The sequence below is a fragment of the Danio rerio genome, chromosome 11, assembly GCF_052040795.2.
Source record: "Danio rerio strain M-AB ecotype USA chromosome 11, GRCz13ab, whole genome shotgun sequence".
Classification (NCBI taxonomy): Eukaryota; Metazoa; Chordata; class Actinopteri; order Cypriniformes; family Danionidae; genus Danio; species Danio rerio.
The window spans coordinates 10,645,001-10,654,441 of record NC_141031.1 but is presented as its reverse complement, the minus strand read 5'-3'; the positions used below and the strand labels follow the sequence as shown (position 1 = coordinate 10,654,441).

Below are 9,441 nucleotides of genomic sequence, written 5' to 3'. Positions count from 1 at the left end.
TCTTTATTAATCAGAGGTCGCCAACTTATTTAGCATATGTTTTTACGCAGCGGATGCCCTTCCAGCTGCAACCCATCTCTGGGAAACCCATACACTCATTCACACACATACACTATGGACAGTTTATCTTACCCAATACACCTAAAGCGCATGTCTTTGGACTGCAAAAAAAACTGGAGCACCCACAGGAAACCTACACAAAAACCGGGAAATCATGCACACTCCACACAGACTTGCCAACAAACCCAGCTGAGGCTCGAACCAGCGACCTTCTTGCTGTGAGGTGGTATATAAAACAATCAAATTATTAAGCAACTTTTAAAAACTTAATAAAATTTATATATGCTGTATATAATATATGTGCCCAAATTCATACACACAAGCTATACTATTGAACTACCTAGGGAGCTAGGTTGCTGATTGAGACACACCTTAAAGTCAACTACCACAGCAGACCTTAATTAGCTTCTTCAGGTGTGGTTGATTAGTTTTGGAGCTGATGTGTGCAAGAAAGTGGACCTTGTAAACCAGAGTTTTAAATCCTTCTAGATGTAGATATTAAGTTAACGTGTCAATTAGTTGAAATGATAGCTACAGCATTTACACCCAGTAAACACTTAAATGGAATACCAGTCTGAACCCCTAAATGTGTTAGAATCATTACCCAGAGCTTGTAGTCCAAAATGGCATAATGGTTTATCAGCTGCACATTCCTGGTGTGAATCTCCCATTCCAGCATATACCAAAGGTGCTCTACTGGACTGAGATCTGATTACCGTGGAGGCCATTTTGAGTAAAACGCTTTGAGATCATTTGAGCATTGTGAAATGGCATATTATCCTGCTGGAAGTGGGAGTCACGAGATGTGGTCACAAAAGGATGGACATTTAATAGACACAATTCCCAGGTAGGCTTTGTAGTTTAAATTGTGCTCGTTTGATATTAAGAGGCCATAAGAAAGTGTGACAAGAAAATATCCCCCACACCATTAGACCAGACACGGCAGCCTGAAACACTGATACAAGAGACGGTGGATCCATGTTGTTTTTTGCCAAATTCTGACCCATCCATCCAAATGCTGCAACAAAAACTGAGACTCATCAGACTCAGTTACCAGGTAAGCTTTTTTTAGTCTTCTGCTTTATAATTTTGATGAACATGTGTTGTAGCCTTGGTTTTGCTGTTCTTGCTATCAGGAATGACAATGGTGTGCTTCAAGGTTTAACATGCTGCATGTTTAGAGATGCTTATTTGCATACCTCAGTTCTAGTTACTGTTTTGGCTTCTTAATATCAGCTTTTACCAGTGTGGCCATGCTCCTCTGAAAGTTTGGCACCAACAAGGTATTTTTATCCATCAAACTGATGCTCCTGACTACCACATATTGCATCAACAATCAAGCCAATCAAGATTACTTAAATGTTACTTTCTCCCCATTCTGTTGCTTATGTATAGTAAAGTAGTAAGGGTAAATCCTACAGCTATACAGTGGTATCCCTCCTTTTTTACAAATATAACTTAGTTAAAGGTGCTGTATATTTTTAACTCTTTTAAAGCATACAATTACCGTAATATGTTTGCAGTTATTTATCATGTGAATATGCCTTCTGTGTAAGAATGTCTTTTTATTTTGATCTGTGTAACTTTGCCTATACTGCAAGTTTACCCAATTATATTTTGGCACCCTGGGTTGCCTTGTTGGAGAAATCAGCATATTTATTTCATTTATGAAGGCTGCCTCAATGTACTGTATGTGGATTCAGCCGAAATGCAATCTCTAGTAAACGGTTACAGACTCCAAAATAAGACAATTAGCAAATAATATATAAAAAAATGCATACAAAATGTAAGTCTCAATTGGTAGGCATGCTTGCTCCTGTTTGTATTATCAATTTAGAAACCTGCGTGTCAGTCAAGTTGTTGGAGAAAGGGCCGGGCAAACCCCCCCACCCACCCCAAAAAAAAAAAAAAAAAAAAACTCTACAACATTTTTAATTTTGACTGCGACATAATAACTTTTAAAGTAAACAATAGTTTGTCCCGAGAAAAAATACTGTAGTACTGAATCCCAAAGGGTTGTGCTAGTTGATCAGTTCTTTTTATTATATACACTGAAGCCTAAAGCAGGCACTCTCAGAACTTATTGGGGGTGATGACGTGATTTTAAATCTGTAGAAAAAAAACAAGACCCACATTCTGTTTATTACTCTGAGATCAACTCATTTGTTCAGTTGTGTGATAGTCATTTTTTTAAATTCTAAGAATATGAAGGAAGTATTGTTTTAGTACAAAAATTCAGAGCAGGTTTAAACTTTTATTCCAGTGTCAATCAGACTGCCGAACCCTGATCAGTGATGATATGTCTATATACACCTATATATACTGAAATACTTGGACACCTGTACATGTGAGAGTTGTATACAATTTTTATTTTACTTGTAAGTCAAATGCAACCTATTGTGTATTAGTCCGCCCACACCAGAGACATAAATTGCAGTAATATTTAATGAAAAACATATATTTTTATTGAAACATTTTGCAATAATGTAGCACGACTTGAGCAAAGAAATTGATGTTACATTGTTTTGCCACTAGATGGAGTTGCATAAGCCACACAAAAAAATCTGTGATTTTACGGTTTATTTACGGCAGCTGGGGTATGAAAAAGTTCAATAACGGCTGTTAAATTACAGAAATTTACCTTAAAATAACGTATATTAAACTACAGAAATTTACCACCGGAAATTAAATTCAAGGAAATTTCTGTAATCAAATTTTCGCTATTTTACGTTAAATCTCTCTAGTTAAACAGCTGTTATTTTACTTTTTTTCCCGACACCCCAGCCTCCAGAAATAAACCTTAAAATCATGATTTTTTTTTTTTTTTTTTTTACAGTGCAGGGGATACATTTTTTTTCTGAGGGTTAATCACTCTCTTTTGTAAGTTGAAGTGCTGTCTTTATAGGGCAATTACCAACCTATGTCACACTGGTTCAACCGCGCAAAGCGGTTGCAAAAAAAGACCGGTTGCAATAGCAATCATGTTGTGATGTGCAGTACACCATACTGCTTTTAATGCCAACAGCAGACATCTTCAGAAGAGCTTGATGAATTAAAAAGGACACTATTAAAAAGTTCTTCAGTTCTTATTTTATATCATAAAAGTTCACGCTATGCTTGATCATACTCTTTACTTGTTTTTGATTACAATATATATGATTGCAGCAATAAAAAAAATATGGTTAATTAAACTGCGGACACTTAATGCTTAGAATGAAAGGTAAAATTGTAAGTTCATATTCTGCCGTACTAGTGCAGTTCACTTTCAGAATGCAGTTGTTTTGCTTGTTGATGATTACCCAGGCCTTGTACAGTTCCGTCTTCTTTCCTTGTCTATGCTACATAGAACCTCTTATTTTAGCACTACAATGTTTTGAATCTGGTGATCATGGAACATTATTTCTTGCACATGACCATGCAGAAAAAAAAAAATGTAGGCATCCAAAGACTTGTTTAACTTATCTTGTAGGAACACTTGGAGTTTCAATTCAGTTGTTTATGGACCTGTCAGACTAACGCCGCTCACTTTAACAATAATTTTGCAGAATAACTGTGCTTATCACTTTGAGTCAAGCTGTTATAAAACTCTAAAGCATTATGTAAATAATAATATATAATATGTAATCAATGTAGCAAATCTCTGAAACAACAAACTAAACTATAGTTCGATGTCATTCCTTTGCTTTACATGCGTGCTCCCGTTTTTTTCCGCAACCTCAATGTACGCGCATCCTGAATGTTTACAAACCGGTATATTGTCTATACCATAGTCTGGTAGTTTTTCTGGTAGTGCATTTACTTTGGCTTTTTCGGTGTTGATCATTGTGATCTCTCAATTGCAACAGAGAAATAGCCAACCGGGAAATAGACTGATGGCATTTCATGCTGTTCAGCCTTATAATTTTTAAATGTGAGCAAAATCACCTGTTTTGTCATACCTTTAGACATTTATGCCAGAGAATCATTCAAATACAAGCTCTAAAGCAGGGTTTTTCAAAGTCTAAGACAGTGGGCCTCCCTTTTGACACAACTTATCCATTGGCGCACCCCCTCGCACACACACACACACACACACACACACACACACACACACACACACACACACACATATAAAGACACAGACAGATGTCAGACTGTTAACTCACTTTTATCATCATTTGCATGAAAGTGCAATTATTAGTAATAACAAGTATTTTAATATAACGTTTTTAAAACTAGGATGATGGTTCAATATGAATAGAACAGATCCAAGAACTGTCCATCCCAGTCAAAACAGTGGAAGTTTAGCGGGTCTCATTCTGTCATTAGCCAAAATATCTTGACAAACCACACATAAAGGTCGTGGTTCATCAGCTGGTCCTGTCCACGTAAATCCTAAACTCAAATACTGATCATCATATCGTCGTCTTTTGGGTTTAAGCCCTGAACTAGAAGGCTTTGAATCGGGGGGTCTCAGAAACCGATCCATTGTATTAGCAGGCATATACCTGTATTGGCAGGCTTGCCAAACAGAAGCGAATTCACAGCTATGGCCTTCTGGGTAAAAAAGGTTTTCTTATTTTTAACGTATTATTTTTTTTAGCTTTGTTTAATTAAATCGTTTAAAAATAATAAAAAAATACATATATTAATTAAACTTAATAGTTATATTTTTATTATATAATATTTTTTCCCGCGCCTCCCCTGACATGCTCTGGCGCCCCCCAGGGGGAGGCGCGCCTCACAATTTGAAAACCCCTGCTCTAAAGTGACGTGTGTGTGTGTATGTGTGTGTGTGTGTGTGTGTGTGTGTAAAGTAGCAACGGTTTCTGCTGTTCTGACGTCAGCTGCAGATGTGAATAAATGGCGGAAGAAAGTAATTCCTCTTACAAAAGAATTTTCATAATCTCTGTGTTAGATTTTCGAATTTATACACTATTATGTCGTCTAACTGTTATATAAACGCAATATCACACTCATAGCAGTGTGATAAGGCTGTATATCTTCACTGGTGTGACACTAACAACACACGCCTCCCACCAGTGCCGATATACAGCCATATCGCACTGCTACTCGTGTGATAATGCTCATCATATATATCTGCAGTAAAGACTTCGAGTAAGGACAGTGCTCTGTTTCATCTTGGATGAAATCACCCAATTGCAACCTTTTTCCAAAGCAGCTGTCCCTCCAGAGGTTGTGCCCTTGAGCAATTACACTGTGATGAGCTCTGCGACTGTGCCAGAAATGTCTTTCCTCTGCCCCCTCGATTTAGTATTTAAACATCATCGGCTGTGGGATGGGCCTCATCTCTGGCCGTTGCCCTCTCCTTCCTCCCTCGCTCCCTTCGTCCCTAATGTTGGCTGGATGATGTATGAGACAGATCTGGAGTGAAAGGTCATGTCCACAGGAGAGTGTGTGAGCGTTAAAGAAGAGCAGTGGTGTGTGATGTAATCAGAGGAGCTCTGAGGTGCGGGCAGCTGATGGAGTGATTAATAAGGGTCCATCAGTAACCCCTGGGCGACAGGCGCTGCTGTGGCTGAGAGCGAGTGACCCACTGATGCACTGTCTTTGACTGCGTGAGTGTCATCATTCCTTCCTTTGTGTAATTCATCACCGCCACTGTCCAGACAACACATTCCCTTTCTAGACTCAACAATCCCCTTCTGACGAAGCCCCGAGTCTAACCCATAACCCCACTGCGCCAAAAACAACATTCTTCACTGTTCAGTCTCAAATGAAACCCCAACATACAGTAGGTAATAACCTCTAAAGAAACTCTGTTACCGAAACCCCCAACATTGCACATTTTGAATGAGTCCAATGCCTGGGGAAAAAATAAATGAAAAAAAAAAAAAACATGTGCCTGTTGCAACATTTTACTGCTGTTTTAAAAGTAAATGTCAAGTCAGAAGTGTTTAAATCTCTTTTTAATTTTCTCTGAAACCAATAAACGTAACTGTGGCCTTACATTGGTTTATGCATGCTTTGCAGCAGTTTGGAAATTAAAGACAAACAAATGGCATTAAAAGATTATTGCTTCGAATGACATACCACCTCCACTACTCAAAGGGTACATTTATGACATAAATGGGCTATTACTGGAAATGTTTTTCATTGGCATTCTTTAAAAGATTGCATATAACATGGAAACTTTTGCATCTGATGCCTCATTTGATATTATTTATGACTTACAGCATGACATTGTTTTACTGCATACTGTATATTCCTAATCTCCAGCATTACCTGAGCACCTTTTGTTGCACCAACTAAATTAATCATCAAGCTTAAACATTGACAGGGTGATAAGATTTTTATTTATTTATTTATTTTTTGTGCCATGCTTGTTTGTATGTAATGTGGCTTTTAGTTACAAATGGCACAAACTTCCATTTGCATACTGTACATTACCTGAGAAAAGTCTTGTCACCTATCCACGTTTTAGGAACAACAAATAATAACTTCTAGTTAATCATTTGGTATCTGAAGTGGCTTATGTGAAAGGCAGGGGCTTCTAGATTATGCCTATTTTACCGAAATAAATAAGATCACCCATACCCAATGACAGCGTGACTGAACAGCATGTGCCAGCGGACTGATTGAGTGGCTAGCTAGCGTGCTCTGGAGATGTACAGTGCCATATTACTCGCATAACTTGGCAGGTGGAGGAACAAGTAGTTCCGACTAAGTTAATATTATTCAGATAAATTAGGGTAATTGTGGTTACTTTCCGCTGTATTTCTATTTCCAATAAAATACATATTTGCTCCAAATTATACTGAAATATCGATATTTTGCTGAGATAATCGATTCTAGAACACACAAGGCTGGTATCGTAGATATAGATATTTTAGTATCGATCCACACATCACTAGTCGTTCAGTGCCTGAATTGTCCATAATTCCACACTTCTGTTTACCGGTCGAATGAGAGCATCATCCGGATAATTAAAGTGCACTTATTATTTTTAGATTTTTCAGTGTGAACGCACTACTTGCACTAATTATACTACAAAATAGCGTAGAATATGTGATTTGGGACGCACCTTATGTTTCCACTACAACGTCAAATCTGTTCTAAATGCTGCTGGCAACACCATATCACTGCTGCTCTAGGGTGTGTCAAATTTAGGGCTGAACATGCCGGCTTTAACCAGGTTGAAGACAGCTTGTTTATACATGTATCACATATGTTTTGCCTAATAGTTGTTTCGAAGAAATAGTCAATGAAAAAACCCACAGTGATTAGAACTGGTGCCTCACAGCAAGAAGGTCACTCGTTTGAGTTCCAGCTGGGCTAGTTGGCGTTTGTATGTGGAGTTTGTATGTTCTCTATGTGTTCATGTTCATTGGATAAATTAAATTGGCCAGTGTGTGTGTGCATGCGTGAATGTTTGAGAATGCGATACCGAGTTGTTTCTCAGTACTGGGTTGCGGCTGGAAGGGCATCCGCTCCGTAAAACATATTCCGAATAGTTATCGGTTCATTCCATTGTGATGACCCCTCATAAATATAGGACTCGGCTGAAGGAAAATAAATAAATGAATGAATAAACACGCAGGCACAAATGGTTCAACATGTTTGTTTAAACTGAAAGTGTGGAGTACATTCTCATAGTAAGTGACTTCTGCGTAGTAATCCAGTTCAGCAAACATTTGTAAACGTATGTCGACATCTTTCCTTTCCTATTTTTCACAGGAATTGGTTGCCACCATGGGTTTTCCTAATGGCATTTGCTTTAAGTTAAGAAATGCCCAAACTTTCTGATGTTCTCAGCTGCTCTCAACGCTTTCTTCATGCTGCTACATCAATGCATCATAAGCATAAGCATCATTTGAACTGATTTAGAGATTACTTATTCAGTTTTAAACATGCCAAACATGATTGATTCTACCAATAAACAACACATTTTTTAATAGATGAACTTTTGTCTTGACATGTCTCTGTACAACATTCAAAACTAAAAGATGATGATGTGCTGGCTGTATTATACCCAAAAATACTGCTGCACTACTTAATTTTGTGTTTTTATCACAACATTAGTGTAATTTTATCTATTGATAGCAGTAGCATACATTTTATAAACATATTTTAAAATCTGCAATATTTTAAACCAGTCATTGGAGTGGGCAGTCAGTTTAGAGTCTGCAATCCCCATTATCAATTCAAATGATGTGGTCCAACGAGGGAGGTCAAAACTAGGTCAGAAAATATCTTCTGAATTTAATATATATATTAAAATGTAACAAAAATTAAATTAATTAAAAAGACATCTAAGTTGATCTCAAAGAACAGTACTGAAAAAATAAATGAAATAATTAAAAAAAAGAGTTCATAACCCCTTTAAAGTACCTGGCACTCTGGGCGGAGCAAAGGTTAAAAATACTTTTTATTTTTTTCTGCGTATTTATATATTTACTGCAAAACATATGCTTATAATTGTGCCTTAAGGAACTTATTAAAATAACCAAAAATCCATGTCATGGCCTGTTAATATTAAAGTATCTAAATGCCTAAGAGGAGCTGCCTGTTTTTAAATTTTCTGTATACCGTTGCCTTCAATTTTACCCAAACTTTCCTTTTAAAGTCCATATTTTGGTCAAGCATACACAGGAGTGGGAGGCAGATTCAATTGATTCAGGCACAAGGTGGTTAACAGGCTAGCAATCACTGCCAATAGTTTCTATGGCGCTTCAGAACAAAATTTCTAAAGGCTCAATGTGTTTTATGAAGCATGAATCATGATTCTTGGGCTAATGCAGGGGTCCTGGGTTGATTTCTTCTTCTTAGTAGCAATTTGAATAACACGAGCCAGGCTAATTAACGGGAAATTCACTCACAGATGACTTTTAAAGAACTGCCACACCAAAAGCACCATTTTCAAGCTCACCCAACTGAGTCATAACAGAAATGACCGTACTGGCAAAAGGGTCTCAATGGCATCTGAAGACCACCTTCAAAAATGAATTTCACCATTCAAATCTTTTATATTCAGTGTTGGGTAAGTTACTTAAATTCATTACATCATTAAAATTATATTTAAATTCCTATTTATTTAGACATTGGAAGTCAAACTCTTAAATTTGAGTCAAACAGGATGTCTTCGTTTTGTTAAAAATGAATTAACCCTCAAGTTAAGAAACATCAAAACTCCAAATGTTTCAAAGTAATTATATCTTATTTCATACATACAGTGCATCCGGAAAGTATTCATATTGCCTCACTTTTTCCACAATTTTTTCATGTTACAGCCTTATTCTAAAATGAATTAAATTCATTTGTTTACTCAATTCTCCATAATGACAATGGGGGAAAAAAATATTTTTTGAAATTGTTGCAAATTTATTACAAATAAAAAAAAAAACTGAAAAATGACATGTACATAAGTATTCACAGACTTTG

The 9,441-nt window shown here is 36.9% G+C and overlaps 1 protein-coding gene across 17 annotated transcripts in view; it reads left to right on the top strand.

Annotated features, from left to right (window-relative positions):
* The first annotated feature begins 648 nt into the window (after nucleotides 1-648).
* The window catches only part of nlgn1 (neuroligin 1), a 786,090-nt gene continuing 777,297 nt past the window's right edge, over nucleotides 649-9,441 (top strand). For 9 of the 17 annotated variants that reach the window (XR_015501709.1, XM_087271563.1, XM_087271564.1 and 6 more), the window contains exons 1-2: nucleotides 649-907; nucleotides 993-1,117. The gene's annotated coding sequence lies outside the window, so the exon portion shown is untranslated. The remainder of the gene's footprint in view (nucleotides 908-992; nucleotides 1,118-9,441) is intronic. The other 8 variants (XM_087271568.1, XM_087271573.1, XM_087271572.1 and 5 more) reach the window with 1 other exon arrangement.